Consider the following 17669-nt stretch of genomic DNA (forward strand, 5'->3'; position numbering starts at 1 on the left):
AGACAAGCTAGATTTATCCCTGATTGGAAGGGGAGGAGATGTTATACATATATGCATATGTATCTGTGCATGACATGTATGAATAAGTGAGGATGAATATATATGAGTATGGGGGGGGTATAGGATAAAGCAGGGAATGGGTTATTGGCTGTCCACCAATAGTAGTTTGCCTGAGACCATTCTGCCTGCCTGGATGAAGATGGCAATGCCAATGTGATATGTTAGGAACTGAGATTTGAACTTTTTGTCTAGGCATTACCTGAAGGTGGGTAGCTCCTTCCTAGCTAAGCCACACGTGGTACTTGGATTCCTGTTTGTTCCTCTCCCAGGGGATGCGATCTCCAATGGTGCACTTCACAGGAATGGGTACTCAGGGGCTCTCACAGAAAATGGCAGGGCCTCTCAGGTTGCAGACAACCAGGCATGTCCAGTTTTTCAGTCTCCCCTCCATCTTGGGTATATTGATGCTCCCTGATGAGAATGTCCCTAAACCTTTCTAAATCTGACCTCTTCACCGATGCCATAGGGATTTGAGAAGTGTCAACAGCAGCAGGTTGGGGCTCTGTCTCCCCTAGGACCACAGCCAGGCCCCTGCTGGGGTCCTCGGCTCAGTAAGATGTCTCTCTAGGCACAGAGCTCTGTGGAATTCAGAGCCCCTGAGGGGGTGGGCTGGAGCAATGGCTGCCTGGAAAAATGAGCAGTCTTCAAAGCAAAGTCTGGGAGGGGCGGGTCAGGGGGGAAGGTTGGGTCTCCACTTGCCTCAACCCTCATGTAAATTTACAGTTCCTCATACGCAATGTGAATTTAATGTTTCCTCTGAGCTTCTTACTGTCAACACCACTCTGGCCAGCTACAACCACAAAAGGAAGAAAGTAAGCACATGCTGAAAATACCCCTGTGGTTCAACTGTTTCAGGTGAAACTTTGTAAGGAAAACAACAAAAGGGCTCAAACCTCCCACCTATGCACTCAATACCATTGGGTTTAGACATGAAGTATCCTCCACAACCTTGTGTGTTTAAGGCTTGATTCACAAGGTATCAGTGTATGGAGGCCTTTGGTAGGTGGTTGGATACTGAGGATCTGATCTTATCAATGGACTCATCTACTGACCAATTCATAACTTAGCAGACTATTAGGAGGCAAAGGAATCTTAGGAAGTTGGGCCAAGTTGCAGGAAGTAAGTCCTTGGGAATATGCCCTCAAGGGGCATATTTTGTCCTTTGTCTCTCTGCTCTCTGCATCTCTCATACATACACACACACACACACACACACACACACACACACACACACACTCCTTCACCTCCCTCCCCCTTCATCCCTCTCCCCTTCTCCCTCTCATTTCTTCCTTTCACTTCCTGGCCACCATGAGATGAGCTGCTCCACCTGTGTTGCCTGCCCTGATGTGTTGCTCACCTACAGGCCTCAAAATTAGAGCCACCAGATGCCAGTGGTTCATGCCTATAATCCTAGCTATTCAGGAGGCCAAAATCTGAGGATTGTAGTTCATGCCTGTAATCCTAGCTATTCAGGAGGCTGAAACCTGAGGACTGTGGTTCAAAACTAGACTAGGCAGGAAAGTCTGTAAGAGTCTTATCTCCAATTAACTGCCCAAAACCCAGAGATAGGCCTGGGGCACTGTCTTGAATTCAAGCCTCAGGACTGGCACCAAAACCAAAACAAAAAACTATCATAGACGGAGGCTCTGATATAATAAACTAAAACAAGTCTTTCTTATTTTTTAAAGAATTATTATTATTATTAGTCAGTTGTGGGGCCTAAACTCTGGGCCTGGGCACTATCCTTGAGCTCTTCAGCTCTAGACTAGTACTCCACCACTTGAACCACAGTGCCACTTCTGGCTTTTTTCTGCTTATGTAATGCAAAGGAATGGAACCCAGGGCTTCATGCATGCAAGACAAGCACTCTACCACTGAGCCACCACCCCACCCCCTTATTTTTATTAACTTTAAGTCATTGTACAAAGGGGTTTAAATTCCCCAAGTTAGATTAGGTCAATGTCACCCCTTCCATCACTCTTCCCCAACTCTTCCAGCCTCACTCATCCTCTCAAGTTACCTGACTCTATTTTCACATATTTATATTAAATATTATGACTACATTTGCCCACTCTTCTTCTTTTCATTTGCCTGACTCTTTGACCTCCCCCACTTCCCACAATACACATTTCAGCTTCCTAGTATTCATTTTTTTTTTTTTTTGTCGGCCGGGGGCCTTGAACTCTGGGCCTGGGCGCTGTCCCTCAGCTCTTCAGCTCAAGGCGAGCACTCTACCACTTGAGCTACAGCGCCACTTCCCCTAGTATTCATTTTGTTAAGCAATATGTTGTTGTTCAAAAGACACCACTGAAATCCTCCCCTGTGAGTACCACACTTTAGGCAATATGTTTATATATATGTTTTCATATATGTATAATTTTGTGTATGAGACACAAAGCTATTGTATGCTAGGTTTATTCACATGGATTCTTCACACTGAAACTTACGTAGATATATATATACATATATATGCATGTATATATAAAAATAAATATATATACATGCATATATATGTATATATATATATTTGTGTGTGTTTATATAATATCAATAGGTCCCATCCAAATGTCTTCTGTGATCTTTATCTTCTTATTTATTATCCATAGAACTAAATCCACTTCACGTTGTTCCTACACTAAGTACCCGTAAAAACATGTGTGATAAGAGCTTTGAAGGATCATTAAAAAGATCCATTCCACAAGGCCTCCTCCCCCTTCCCTCCAGGGCTCCTTCTGCACAAGTGTACTATCTCCTGTGCTAAGGAGGCTTGTAAGGAAATAAAGCACTCCACACCATAATAGGTTTGGTCCAGCCAATCATTTCTCTTCCTTCGCTGGTTATGCAAATCAGTTGAAGTATAGGTTTTTTTTTTCTATTTACATTTCATTTTAGGGGTATTTCATATTGTTCATTGAATTCTTTTTCTCAGCATGTACAAATTAACATGCTTCAAATGTCTACCCCATCCTCTCTTCTCCTCCCTCCCATCTCATTTATACCTCACTGACTCTTCTACCCTCTTCTAATCTATTCCCTGGAGATAGCTAGTCTTGTTAAAGGGAGAATAGACTACCTTTAAACAAAAACTTAGTAAATAAATACACATTCTTTCATTTTCACTTTTTTGTACGCAAAGGATTTTCCACTCTTTCTTATACAAAGGAGACATACTAATGCTATTCACTAGCACTTTTTTTCTTACCCAACAGTTAAACAAACCAAAAAGTACACATTCATCTTCCTCAGTATTTTTCATAGATGTCTAGTAGTCCATTGTTCGGATACACTTCATACCATTCAAATACCTTCTAAGTGGCTCTCAACATGTTGCAACTATAAACGAAGCTGCAGTGAATTGCCTTGTGCTTGTGTATTTTTGCATTATTAGAGGTGTTCCTTTAGAATAAATTCCTGGAATTGGTATTATCAGGTCAAAAGAAATTGCATTTGTAAATTTATTAACTATTTCCATGCTCTTTTTCAAACCTTGTAACAATCAAGATTGTTGGCTCTAGGAGACAGATGTCATGATTCTTAATGGCCTGTGAGCATTTCCCATACCACAGAGCAGCACTTTCTCACTCAGACCTGAGATTGTATCTGTAACCTCATAGCCAAATGTCAAGTTATTTATGGGGAATGGAGGTCTGGGGTCAGTGACTGTGTTGTAGCAGTCATCGAAGACTGCATTTCTAATTTTCTGTTTGCAATTAATCCTTATTGTTTAACAACCAAAAGCATGGTGATACACTCAATAATTCCAGCACTCTGGAGGCTGAAGAAGGAGTATCGTGAGTTCCAAGCCAGTATAGGCAATATTGCACAAGCCTTATTTCAAACAAACAAAAACAAAAAACAAAATAAAACAACAACAAAAACAAAGACAGAAAAACCCAAAAGCTAGGAACATGGTAGAGCTTTTGCCTAGCATGTTCAAGGCACTGGGTTCAGCAATACAGAAAAACTTTGGCCTAGGAAGACAAAAAGAATCTGTGACAGACAATGATTTTTCATCTATGAAGAACCTGCCATAGGAGGCCTTTGTTCCTGCAAGCTATGGGTCTCCCAGTGCTCCCTGGGCCTCATCTCTCTCCGACTTACTTTGATGAGGAAGTATCTGACAGCTTTGGCATTGGCGACTTCCTGAGATGTTGTGCTTGTTGGTTCATTACAATTACCTGAATTGCTCTCATAGGTCAGAATTCTCTTCCCCAATTTCCTGATCATGAAAGGATTTCACCTCCCTGGGGACACACCCTGGCTGGATGCTTCTAGGCATTGCCTCCTTGACCCTGGCTTTGTTATCCATGTTACACAGGGAACCTGAAATGCAAACAAGTTCCATTACACATAGAAGCTAGGTAGCAGCTGCTAGAGTCAAGGGACAGGATTTGAACCCAACATCCATTTTCATAACTACCCTGTCTGTACTCCAGTGAGATCAGTTTCTATCCATTACTATGTTTGATACAGTAGCCACAACTACATAATGGGCTTAACAGGTTATATTTTTACTTGCTCATTTCACAATTTTCAAAAAAAAGTCTGTAGAGACCCCTCTAGTCTGCACTCAAATCTGGGTTGCTTTATCCAACCCCAGGCCTTTCCAGCAAGAGAGTCTAAAAGAAACAGATAGGTTGCATCGTCTGGATCATGTCTTCAGAAATAACTACTATGCATTTTTCAAAGGTCATACAATATTAAGTAATGAAAACCATTTTCTAGGTAGAGTAGGTGCCAGATATAAATTTAAAATGCAAACAATATGAGCCAGCTCCACTTAAAAAGTCCTGAGGTCCAGCTGACTACCATTAAATACAAAATGTCCTTCTGTCTCTAGCATTCATTTGCCAGTCACATTGTCAGTTAAAAGTAGTCATTTTGAAAGCAGTAATTCATTCTCTACGGTCCTTCCTTAACACAATTTTCAGCCTGCAATTTAGATGATAGGAAAATTACAACCTCAGTGCACTGTATTATGTGATATAAATGTTGTTGCAATTAAGCCTGCTAGGAACACACACACACACACACACACACACACACACACACACACACACACACACACACCAATACAAGTGGTCCATGATTTAGTTTTAGTAACTGTTTCCTGCAAACCAAGGAACTATTGTTACTCCAGTAGAGTTCAGGACCAAAACAGGTCTCAGAAAGGAAAAGAAGTATTACCTGAGTGCTGGTAATTCAAGCCTACACTCTTAGCTATTCAGTAGATTGAGATCTCCTCAGATCTCAATTTAAAGCTAGCCTAAGATTCTTATCTCCAATTAACCATCAAAAAGCTGGATAGAGGTGTGGCTCAAGTGGTAGAGCACCAGCCCTTGAAAAGCTAAGGGACAACATGAGGCCCTGAGTTCAAGGACTAAAGTAAGTACCAGCACCAAAAGGAAAGAAAAAAGAAAGGAAGGGATAGGAAGGGAAAGGAAGAAAAGGAAGGAAGGAAGGAAGGGATAGATAAGCATCTGGGTTGCTCAAAAACTATGGTGGGTGGAGGAAATGAGAGGTCTGATAAAGGTATGTTAAGCCAGGGAGCTGGTGTTGGCAAATACCTGTAATCTTAGCTACTCAGGAGGCTGATCTGAGGACCCTTAGTTTAAAGCTAGTCAGAGTAGGAAAGACCATGAGACTCTTATCTCCAATGAACTTCCAGAACATTGGAAGTATAGCTGTGGCTCAAATGGTAGAGTGTTAGCCTTGAGCTTAAAAACTCAAGGACGGTGCCCAGGCCCTGATTTCAAGCCCAAGACCCGCACCAAAAAAAAAAGTTTGTTAGATTGACCTCAATCCTCAGTCAAGGTTATCAGTCAACCATTGTAGCTAACATCTTAGTGATCTGAAAAGCTGTGCCCTCCAGGGCCCCTATCAGGCCCCATGACCTGAACATCTCAGAAACCTCTTTCTGTCCCCTCAACACACCCACAGCCTTTCTCTTGAACCAGGACATCACACTTTGTTTTAGACCATCATGCTCACATCCCAGCAATCTTCTTTGCAATGGTATTTCCCCTCCCCAGTTTACTCTTACCTCTACTGTGTGGATATGACTGTCCATTGTAAATCCAGTCAGGCTAATCTCTTATTCAAAGGCCTTCAAAGAAACTCAGATTCTTTTCCCTGTCAGTGCCATTGTTCCTTAGGAGGCCACTCCCTAATTTACCTTCCACCTGCACTGTTTTGTTTTGTTTGTTTATTTGTTTTTGCCAGTTCTGCAGCTTGAATTTGGACATTGTCCCTGAGCTTCATGCTCAAGGCTAGCACTCTACCACTAGGCCACATTCCTAGCCCCAACCTGCACTTTTGCATGTGGATCTTCATGAGCTTCTTTTATTAGCTGGTTCAGACCCTTTCTCTGCTGGGAAGGCCACCCCACTGAAACTCCCATGGGCTAAGCCACTGTCTTCATCTCCCTTTTCATTTCTGGTACCTCTGCTGAATTTGTTCATTGTGACACTGGGCAAGAACGTGTGACTATGGCTGGATATCACTTGGGAGTGGGGACAATGGGACAAACTTCAACTATTCCAATTCAGGGTGTTCCTGGCATGCTGAAAAAAGTTTAGGAAATGCTGATTCAGAGTTTCAAAATTCTAGCTATTTTGTGGCGAATATCTTCATATTGTTGGGTTAATTATGTGGTTATTTTTACAGACTCATTTGGAAGATGCAGAGACTATATCTAAACCCTTGTAAAAATGGAGTTGCAGGATATAGAATCACCTAACCCCTGTCCTGACCTTCCATACATGATGAAATACGGATGCTGGGCCTGAGTAATGTCATTTTGTCTTCACCACCACCTTGGCACCTGTATAGAGGATGGAGACTTTCCAAAAACTCTAGAGATGAAATAGGTTATTCTTTGAACTGCAGGTTGTGTCATGTTGTTTAGCTTCAGAAAAGCCTTGCTCCAGGGAATTCCTGCCCTAAGCCCCTAATTTTTCCTCATCTGGTTTGGTTTATTTATGTAAAACACTTTTGTTAGGTTTAACTCCTCACACCATATGTGTTTTTGCCTTTATTAGCCTTGTGCTAGCTATATTTGGGGCTGCAAGGTTTTGGGGATGTGAGTCTACTTGCTCACACCGACATTTTAACAAAGACTCCCAATTCGACCTCTGAAAGTTTGGCTTTTCTGTATCTTGCTGATTGAATCCCTATATAACAGTGACAGATTGGCCCTTATCTTCAACCTGCTAGGAGGTCCCTCTTTAGTCTGGCAAGCCAGAAGCAACTGCTAACTATTAATGAAATTGAATTTGGAAAGAGCAGTAATTTCTTCAAACGTTATGCTAATAAAAAGTACTAAGCCTGGTGGCTCACACCTGAAATCCGAGCTACTCAGGAAGCTGAGATCTGAGGACTGAAGTTCAAAGCCAGCAAAGTCCATAGATTCTTTTTTCTGATTAACCACCAAAAACCCAGAAATGGAGCATGGTTCAAGTGCCTTGAGTAAATAAGTAAGGAACAGTACCCAAGCTCTGAGTTCAAGCCCCAGTTACTAGTATACACACAAAAGAACCTGCACTAATTCATTTCATATTATTATTATTTTCTGTGTATGTATGTGTATGTGAGTGTCAATCCTGGGGTTTGAACTCAGGACCTGAGCACTCTCCCTGAGCTTCTTTTGTGCAAGACTAGCACTCTACCATTTTAGCCACAGCTATACTTGGCTTTTTGTGAGTATTTTACTGGAAATAAGAGTCTCATGGACTTTCCTGCCTGGGTTGGTTTCAAATCATGATCCTCAGATCTCAGCCTCCTTAGTAGCAAGGATTACAGCATGAACCACCAGTGCCCAGCTTCTTTTCATATGATTTTTAAAGACTATGCTTTTAATCATAGCCTTTCTCTCTAGACAATTTTTTGAAAGGTATAAAATGGTTCAAAGACTAGAAGTCCTGCACAAAGTCCAAAGTGTTTTGACTGTCAAGCATCTCTCCCACTAGCAATAATTCTAGGGCCCAAGACCCTTCCATCCCTCACAGTGCTTCTAATTTAGACTCACTATGCAGCCTCTAGAGTTGTCCACACTGAGGAGAGGGGGAGGATCTGTTACAGATCTGAGGCTTTCTGCTTATATATATACCATTGGTAGAATCCAGTCACATGCATCTGCAAAGGAGGCTGGGAAATGCATTATAGCTATGCCTAGGATGAAGACAAAAACATAGAGTAAGCTTGGAGTTAGCTTCACCAATGATTTTTAACAAAGTAGCAATTATACAGTCTATGGCAAAAGGCAATATTTAAAGTCTTAGCCAAAAAAAATTCCAAACTAATAACAGCACAACTTCTTGTGTGCTTACCAGGCACTGTGTTCTACGTACATTGCTTCATTTTTTTTAGTAACAGGAAAGTTAGGTATTCTTATCTCTTTTTTATAAGTAAAAACAGATTTTAAACTCAGAGTATGAAAATGAGAGCTAGAGAAGAGTTATTTCTGGTTAAATTCAAAAATGATGTTTTCTAACACATAGATCTTGGGCTACAACATACAACTCCGAATTTCAGAGAGAGCAACATGTTACTTGTTCTAGAGGGATAAGAACCTGGGATAGCCATCCATTCACCCTCCTTACTTTATAAGTAAGAAAGTTGAAGTCCAGTCAGAACTCTGAAGTTCAGAGAAGATGAACCTTTAATTAATTACAGAGCATCTTTAACACCTCTATAGATCCAGCTATGCTTTCCAAATAAGTGTCTTGTCCAAAGAACTCATGAGGCCAATAGATCAAATAATAATTGTGTGTGTGTGTGTGTGTGTGTGTGTGTGTGTGTGTGTCTGTACTAGGGCTTGAATTTAGGGTCTTGAGCTCATGTTTAAGCTGGTGCTCTACCACTTCAACCACACCTCCACTTCTAACTTTTTGCTGGTTGTTACAGCTAAGTGTCTCACAGATTTGTCTGCCTAGGCTGGCTTCAAACCATAGCCCTCAGATCTCAGTCTCCCTCCCAAGAAGCTAGATTATAGGCATGAGCCACTGACATTGAATTTTTTTTTTTTTTGGTCATGGGCTTAAACTCTGGGCCTGGGCACTGTCCCTCAGCTCTTCAGCTCAAGGCTAGTGCTCTACCACTTGAGCTACTGCACCACTTCTGATTTTCTGAGTGGTTTATTGGAGATAAGAGTCTCATGGAGTTTTCCGTCTGGGCTGGCTTTAAACAACTCCATCTTCAGATCTCAGCTCCCTGAGTACCTAGGATTACAAGCGTGAGCCACCAGCGCCTGGCTTCTTAGCGGAATCTTAATTATAAGCTCCCTTCCAGAAACTTCTGGAATAGCTAAGAGAGGATGATGTAGAATGGCCTCAACTCCTCAGGCTCTCAGATTACACATGTGTTTGACTTTTGCTTTCCTACATAACAATGAGCTTATATTGCCTTCTTAGGTTTAGATGAGTCCTGAGAAACGGAGGAGGAGGAGTTCTATGCACTGAGGTTTCTCCAGTTTCCTGTCCTGGAAAGCAAGAACCAAGACCATTTCCAACTATTCCTTTCAGCTCACCCTGCACTCTCCATCCATCACAACATGGGATCTGGGTCACAGATATTTAATACCATTTTGTGTGTAAATGAATTTGAGAGGAAGATATAGAAATGTCAGTGTCTGCCTCCATTGGATCAGAATTGCTAGCATAAATTGAAGAGGTCTTTGTACTTTTTCAATGTCTCTTTGTCTAAATGCATCCATTTCTTATTCTGATCTATATGAACTGGTCTCCTCCTATCTTGCCTATGACATAGTCAGATCTACTTTATATTGTTTGCAAGAATAATAATAGATTATTTCATTCATCATTTTCATCCCATTTTTTAAAATATACTTACTTTGTCAGAGTATGGAAGTTCAATACATTTTGCTTGATAGTTCTGTAGGTTGTATAAATATAACACATCCAAACAGGAAACTACAACAAAGATTTAAAAAAATAGCATTGGGTCAGGATTCTACTCTTATTTCTGAGTTATGGATTATTCTCTTCCTCTAACCCAAGAGCCCCCTTTGACCTGACTTAAAGTTAAGCAGATTTTCAAAGCTGTGAGAAATGCTATTAATTCAGAAAATTAGTCCCGACTTACCTGTTTTTCAATTAATCCACAGGCCCTGAGCTCATTGGGATTCCGTTCAGACTTGTAAACCTTTCCTTGTGAACAGAGACAGAGCACACCGCTGGAATGACAACGGGCTGAGGTTTATTAGTTTGCTGGGAAATGTTTTCTGAGTGAGCGTATGGTGTGAAAAGGCCCAATTTTGATAATGGATGTGCCTCTCTGAGCTTTTAATTCTGTGTTTAATTGGGCACAAAATTCAGGCTCTCAGATTTCGTGTAGGTGCTGGGCAGAATAATCAAGCCAGCGGTGGGATGAGTGGAATGGAAGAGGACTTCCAACTTTGACTCAGCAGCACCAAAGAGGCCCCCAAGTGAAGTCTGGGTGTAAAGCATAGAAAAAATTTAATAACTAGAAAATTGGGAGAAATTGCCTTGATTGGGCTAAGTGCCTTGCAGACAGGGCAGAATGCTAAATAACCAACAGAGATCTCTCTGATTCTGATTGTTCAGAAATTGGCACATTCCAAGTCACCAAATGTGGGTCTATGGTGCATTTCCTTCTCCACCTAAGGGAGCAGAACTGCCTGGTCCCCCCTTCCTTCTTTCACCACTAGCTCAGTGGCCTTTTGTTAACACCAATCATCTCCAAAAGACCCAGCTGAAGCTATCTTGTACAGTTCAAAGACTTTCTGATCAAACAAACTGAAATGATGTCTGGTTAGAAAAGAATACTAATAGCAATTTGATCAGTGATTTTTGTTTGGATTTGGGGTTTTTGTTTGTTTGTTTTTGTTCTAGTAACTAGGGCTTGAATTCAGGGTCTTATACTCTTCTACCATGTGAGCCACATCTCCATTTCCAGCATCTTACTGGTTGATTGGAGATAAGAATCTCACAGACTTTTCTGCCTAAGCTGGATTTGATCTACAATCCTCAGACCTCAGCCTCCTGAGTAGCTAGGATTACAGGCATGAGCCACCAGTGGCCAGGCCAACTTGTAGATTTATTTCTTCACAGCTTCTTGCTCATTTGTTTTATATATATTTAAGCTGAAGCTATTAGGCTATTAGCTATTAGGCTCAGGATTGTCTTTTAATGGACACATAATTAATTGTGTGTATTTATGTGGTTCCATGTGATGCTTTGATACAAGCACATATTATATAATATTAATGCCAGAGTAAACTCATTGCAATGGTTTGCATCTTAGTTGTCTCCCAAAGGCCCATGTGTCAAAGGCTTGATCTCCCCTTGCTATTGGGGGACAGTGGAAACTTGAAGAGATGAGGCTGGTGGGAAGTCTTCTGTTATATGCCCATGAAGGCATGTTGACCTCTTCCTTGCCCTCTATTTTGCTTCCATCCATGAGGTAAGAAGTTTTGTTTCTCCACCAGCTCTCTGCCATTGTATGCTACTTCACTCACCACAGGCCCCAAAGTAATGGAGTCAAACAATCATGGACTGAAATCTCCAAAACTGTGAGCCAAAATAAATCTTTTCTCTTAATAAGTTGATTCTCTCAGGTACTTGTTATAGTGACAGAAATCTTACTAATATACATACTGCTGCTTATATGTTTATCATTTCTGTATGATACAAAATATTCAAAATTACTTTTCCTAGATTTATATATACATACATTATCATTATACACATATTATATATATATATACACATTACCTCAGTGACTCTTCTATATAACACAGGGGTTATTTTTCCTCTCTATATAGCATAGCACTAATTGATCAATTTTTCACATTCTTCCCTTTCCCCTATTCTACAATTTGTGATTGTTTTATCATAGATAGATAGAGAGAGACAGATAGGTAGATAGATAGATAGATTCTTCCTTTTAAAAGATCTGTCATTATGCCTTTTCTCATGGTGACATTTTTTATTATTAATAAGTTTTTTATTGTGAAAATACCATACAGAGGGGTTACAATCACATAAGCAAGGTAATGAGTACATTTCTTATCAAGCATTCATGGTGATATTTTTAATATAAGTTTTTCTGTTATAAATATAGCTACTAGCTTTCTTTGGCTTGGTTTTCACCCAGGATATCTTGTCCTAGCCTTTCATTTTCAACCTTTCTTTGTCATTTTGAAGTAAACTCATTCGTAAGAACCTTTATTTAACACACACACACACACACAGATCATCTACTAATGAATCCATCCTAAGACTGAGATTTAAAGAAAAACTGTCCATACAACTAAATTCTTCAACTACTTTAAACAATTTGATTATCTACAGAAACTGCCAAAGCAAAATTAGTTGGGTTTTTTGTTTTTTGTTTTTTTTTTGCCCATCTGAACTTGGGAATTTTTGAAAGCTCTGAGCTGCCTGCTTGTTTTTCTCTTATCTTGTAGGAAAACCTTGGCCCACAGCTCTGGGAGGCTCAGCCCTAAAGATCATTTCCCCAATCTGAAGGCAACGATGCTCTAACAGCTCTCCACACCCTTCAGGGAGTGTTATGTTTAGATGAGAAAAACATCCCTAAAAGCATTTGTGAGAGATGACTGAGTGTTTTTATCATCAGTGATAGAGACTTCCCCCCATAAATATATGGCATTCAATAACACAATCTCCTTTCCCAGCTCCACGCACGTGTCCTTCAAAGCACTCTTTCTCCAATCACGTGACCATTCAGCAGAGAAAAATCAGCCCGTTTACATAACAGCTGTTAGTGCGAGCGTTGACATATTACTTCAGGGCCTTCCGCCTATAATGGGTTTTTCAAATGTGTTGCCATGTTCAGTTGATTAGTTGTGGGTGATCTGAAATGTCAAACTATTAGCCTTGACAACTACTGCCAAGGTTACTATCTTCGGAAAATATCTTTTTAATAATATAACTGTTTGTAAGTGGAAAGGGCGATGCTCAAAATACAAAGTAACAATAAGTGTGGATTACCGAATCACGGATGGCTTCAGTTCTTCATTCTCCTTGGTGATGCCTGGTCTTGGGGATGTTGTATTACTTATTTATCCATCCATCCATTCATTTATTTATTCATTCATCCATTCATTTGCATTATTTATTTTTGGTAGTATTCCCCATAAAACTGAACTCAGAGTTTTATGCTGGTTAGGCAGGTACTCTACCTCTGAGTCATGCCTCTCACCCTTTTTGTGCTAATTATTTTTGAGGTAAGGGCTTGCTTCCTGCATAGACATACCTAGACCATAGTCTGCCTATTTTAGGCACAGGATGACAGGCCAGTTCCGCCATGCCCATTGAAGTCTTCTATGCTTCATTCAGGGCTCCTCTTCTTCCTCCTCTCTTCCTCCATCTCCTCCTCTGTGCTGGTCCTGAGGTTTGAATCTAGGGTCTCAGTACTGTCTCTGAGTGGTTTTTGCTCAAGGCTAGCACTCTACCACTTGGGCTACAACTCTTACTTCCAGCTCTTCAGTTGTTAAATGGAGATAAGAGTGTCACAGGTGTGTGTGTGTGTGTGTGTGTGTGTGTGTGTGTGTGTCTGGGCTGGCTTGAAATCTCAATCCTCCGATCTTAGCCTCCTGAGTAGCTAGGATTACTGGCATGAACTGTCAGTGCCTGGCAAGTTAGGGCTTCTTTTTAATGAGCAGGACCCACAGGGCCACCCCAGCCTTCCATGAACTTCACACATGTGGACTTTAGAAGTGAAAATAGAGGGTTAGCAAGAGAAAAGTTAAAAATATTCAGTTGAAGATTCTATCAGTTGCCTCCCATCCATGCTTAAAATGTCATGATTAAAAAGTCACCTCCACAAAAACCATTCACAAACTAGAGTTTCCAAGCCAGGCTTCAGAATAGCTAGGGGTCTTAAACTCCAAATGTGCCCGTGTCAACCCTTAAGATGGAGATAGTAAACCTGGGGGGCGGAGATTAACATTAGTCTGGCCCCTTCTACTTTTTGCTCATTCTTGTTCTCTCTCACCCACACAGCTCCCATCAAGGTCAGCTATAGTTTCACCTAATTAGTGACACCTCTGCACATAAATGGAATTTTGATCACTTTCTATTTCCTCTACTCCATTCCAGTTTCTCCATTCCTGTAACCCCTGCCACATGACAGCTATTTCCAATGAGTAGAGTCTATCTTCTAACCACGATACTTCTGAGAGTAAAAGGGAAGCTATGAATATTACACCCAGCATCATGTCACACATTGAGTACAATATTCATAGTACCTGGAACACAAGATGGTCTGGGATGCTACCAGCCACACAAGAATGTCTGGTTATCCTATCAGTAAGGGTCTTGTTGCCCATATAAACATACATACATATACCTACATATGTGTGTGTATTTGCCTCTCTTGGGAACATTGTGTATGTGTGTATGAACAAGTGAGTGCACTTGCATGCCAGTACTGGGGCTTGAACTCAGGGCCTGGGCACTACCCCTAAGCTTTTATGATCAAGACTAGCACTCTAGCACTTGACTTAACAGCTCCATTTCTAGCTTCTGGTGGTTGATTAGAGATAAGAATCTCATGGACTTCTCCAGGCTGGCTTTGAACCATGATCCTCAGATCTCAGCCTCCTGAGTATGCTTACAGGTGTGAGCAACTGTCACTCAGAGGGAACAATATTTTCATTTTAATATAAACGTCCTGGGAATTATATTTGCACTCAGGGGCCTTTGCTGAGCTGGGAAACACTTTTGCAGTCCCCATCATTTATTATCATAGTGACATTGACCTTCACACAATGAAAGAAATTAAAATCCCAAACTAAGCTGACCCACAAAAGCAACTGTTACCTCCATCGGCAAGTCACCCGCCTGGCCTGACCCATATCATCGCAGCTTCAACAAAAGAGGAACCATCTAGCATGATGTTTTCATGCTCAAGAAGAGTAGAATTCTTTGTCTCACTCTTCACAATAAAGTCAGTTGACCCCTTCCAAAGAATCTATATTATTCAGTGGGTAAAGGAAGAAGGAATTTTACACTGAAAGAAGAGAAGAATAACAAAGCATTTTGTAGTGTTACGGTAATACTGGAAGCTGCATCTTTTCTGTATGAGTTAGAGGAATGGCACTAACACCACAACATCGTAATCCAAAGATAAATTCACACTGCAGAATCCAGGTGATATGTCAGGCTGGTGGGAAAGTTATTTGGGTGTATAGGAGCCTTTCCTATTAGGTATAAAAGACACTAAAGAAAACAGCCAGCTCTTGTAGCAAGCACTTAAAGACAAGTGCAGGATGTCTGTATTTCAGTACAAGGCATGTCTGCAGGCAAACACCATTCAATACATATTTATTCTTACATGAATATCAGTTAAAGTGCACTACAATTACTGTCTATCCATAGCTCTTCTTTATGGGAAACTACCACCTCATTGAAATAGTGTGGTCCTAGGTCTTGGGTTACTAGACGGAGTCTGGGCCAGTCTGGGTACTGGAAGCATTAGCAGCAAAATTAGTCAAACGTAGATCCAAGAGTTGGGGACTCAACCAGATCCTGTATATGGCCTTGCTGATGGCTACTTGGCCTAAGAGAACCAGGGCCTGGGAGACAAAGAGCCAAGGCCGGCCTTACCCCACCAAGGGGGAAATAAATGAACACATGTCTACATCCTTACCAGCCGCAACAGAAAGACCTACCTTTTACTCTTCAAATATTTGCTCTCATGAGCACCCAGAAAGAGAATCTTCTTGTAAAGAAGCAAAATAGAAAGGATTGTTCTCTGAGAGCCCACTTGGGCTATGTGAAGGCCTAAAAGTTTCTGGAACTATTTATCTACCCTCCCTCCCTTTCCCAGAAATATGACAAAATCTGTGTAATTTTTCCCCTAGAAAAGGGAATATCAGGTGAAAGAATCTAGTTTCAGAGAAACTAGAATCCTTCCTAGGCACTGGTGGCTCACACCTGTAATCCTGGCTACTCGGGAGGCTGAGATCTGAGGATACCAGATAGAAGCCATCCCTGGCTGGAAAGACTGTGAGATTCTTATCTCCAATTAACCATTAAAAAACAGACAAGTGAAGGTGTAGCTCAAGTGGTAGAGAAACAGTTTTGAGCAAGGTCCTAAGTTTAAGGCCCAGTCCTGACATACTCACACACAAATCTAGAATCCTCCCTGCCCCGCCCCCACCCTGAAAATTCCCTTCCAGAGGTTCAGAGTAAGAGCTGAGACAAAGCATTCAAGAGCATTACGATTGTTTGTTTTGTTTTATTTTTCCTTCTGTTGATTTAATTTGGCTAATTTGACTGTAACAAGTCAACAAGATTGGGGTTTTTAAATAAACATTTCATTATCATTTCCGTCATTTTGACTTTGTGATGTTAACAGTTGCTTGTAACAGCAAATTTAATATCTAATTTGCCAAGAATCTTTCCAATCTACTAAAGAAAATGGCGTGTTCATTATACACAGGATTTTAACCATCTTACTTCTTTTCCTGTATTTTTTTTTTTGGTGCTGAGAATTGAACTCCAAATTTCACACATGCTGGCAAAGTACTCTACCATGGAGCTACATACCTAGCCATTTTTGTTCTGCTTTGAGACGTCTCATAAAATTGCCCAGGACAGTTACAAGCTTCTCATCCTCCTGCCTTATCTTCCCCAATGCTGGGATTACAGGTATAAACTACCATACCTGGCACTACCATGTTACTTTATAGAAAGTCCTGGTCCATATATTGAAATGGACCAAAGATAATGAACCAAAAAAAGGCCAAGTTATTAAGACTTGTCCTTACAGGACAAGTATACTCAAACTGACAAACTATCCTTGTTACCTTCCAGTCACCTAACATTTATATAGACACAGAGGGATGACTGAGAAAGAAGTCAGTAAGAACTGCCATCATAGCCTTGTGCCCAGTGGCTCACACCTGTAATCTAGTCATTCAGAAGGCTGAGATCTGGGGATCATGGTCCTAAGCCAGGCCAGGTTGAAAAATCCAGGAGACTCTTATCTCCAATTAACAAGCAAGAAGCCAGAAGTAGATCTATAGCTTGATTAGTAGTAGTGTCAGCTTTGAGTAAAAAATTCAAGTGAGAGCATTAGGCCCTGGATTAAAGCCCCAATACTAACACACACACACACACACACACACACACACACACACACACGCCATTGTAGTTACCATTTTGCTGAGTATTTTTTTTTTGACATGCTAAGCATTTTTCCAGCCATGGTGCAGAGGTGCTGTAGCTTGCAGATTCAACCAGTTTGAGCAGAAAATAGTTAGGGGGAAAAATTGCATCGGAACTGAACATCTACAGACTTTTTCTTGTCATAATTTCCCAAACAACATAGCCTGACAATTATTTACATCATATTAAGTATTATAAATAAGCAGATGATTGAAAATATACCGAAGAACATGTGTAGGTCATATGGCAAATAGGACAGCATTTTATATAGGGAATCTGCAGTTTGGATCTTCAATGTCCTCTAAAGGACCACGTGTTGACGTGGTCCCCAGGCCACGGCACTAGGAGAAAGTGGCAGAAGCTTTGGGGCAGAAGATGAGCAGCGGGTTTTCCTGTCGTCGGGGATATGCTGTTGGGGGAACAGTGATGACC

The sequence above is a fragment of the Dipodomys ordii genome, unplaced genomic scaffold (assembly GCF_000151885.1).
Source record: "Dipodomys ordii isolate 6190 unplaced genomic scaffold, Dord_2.0 Scaffold99, whole genome shotgun sequence".
Lineage (NCBI taxonomy): Eukaryota > Metazoa > Chordata > Mammalia > Rodentia > Heteromyidae > Dipodomys > Dipodomys ordii.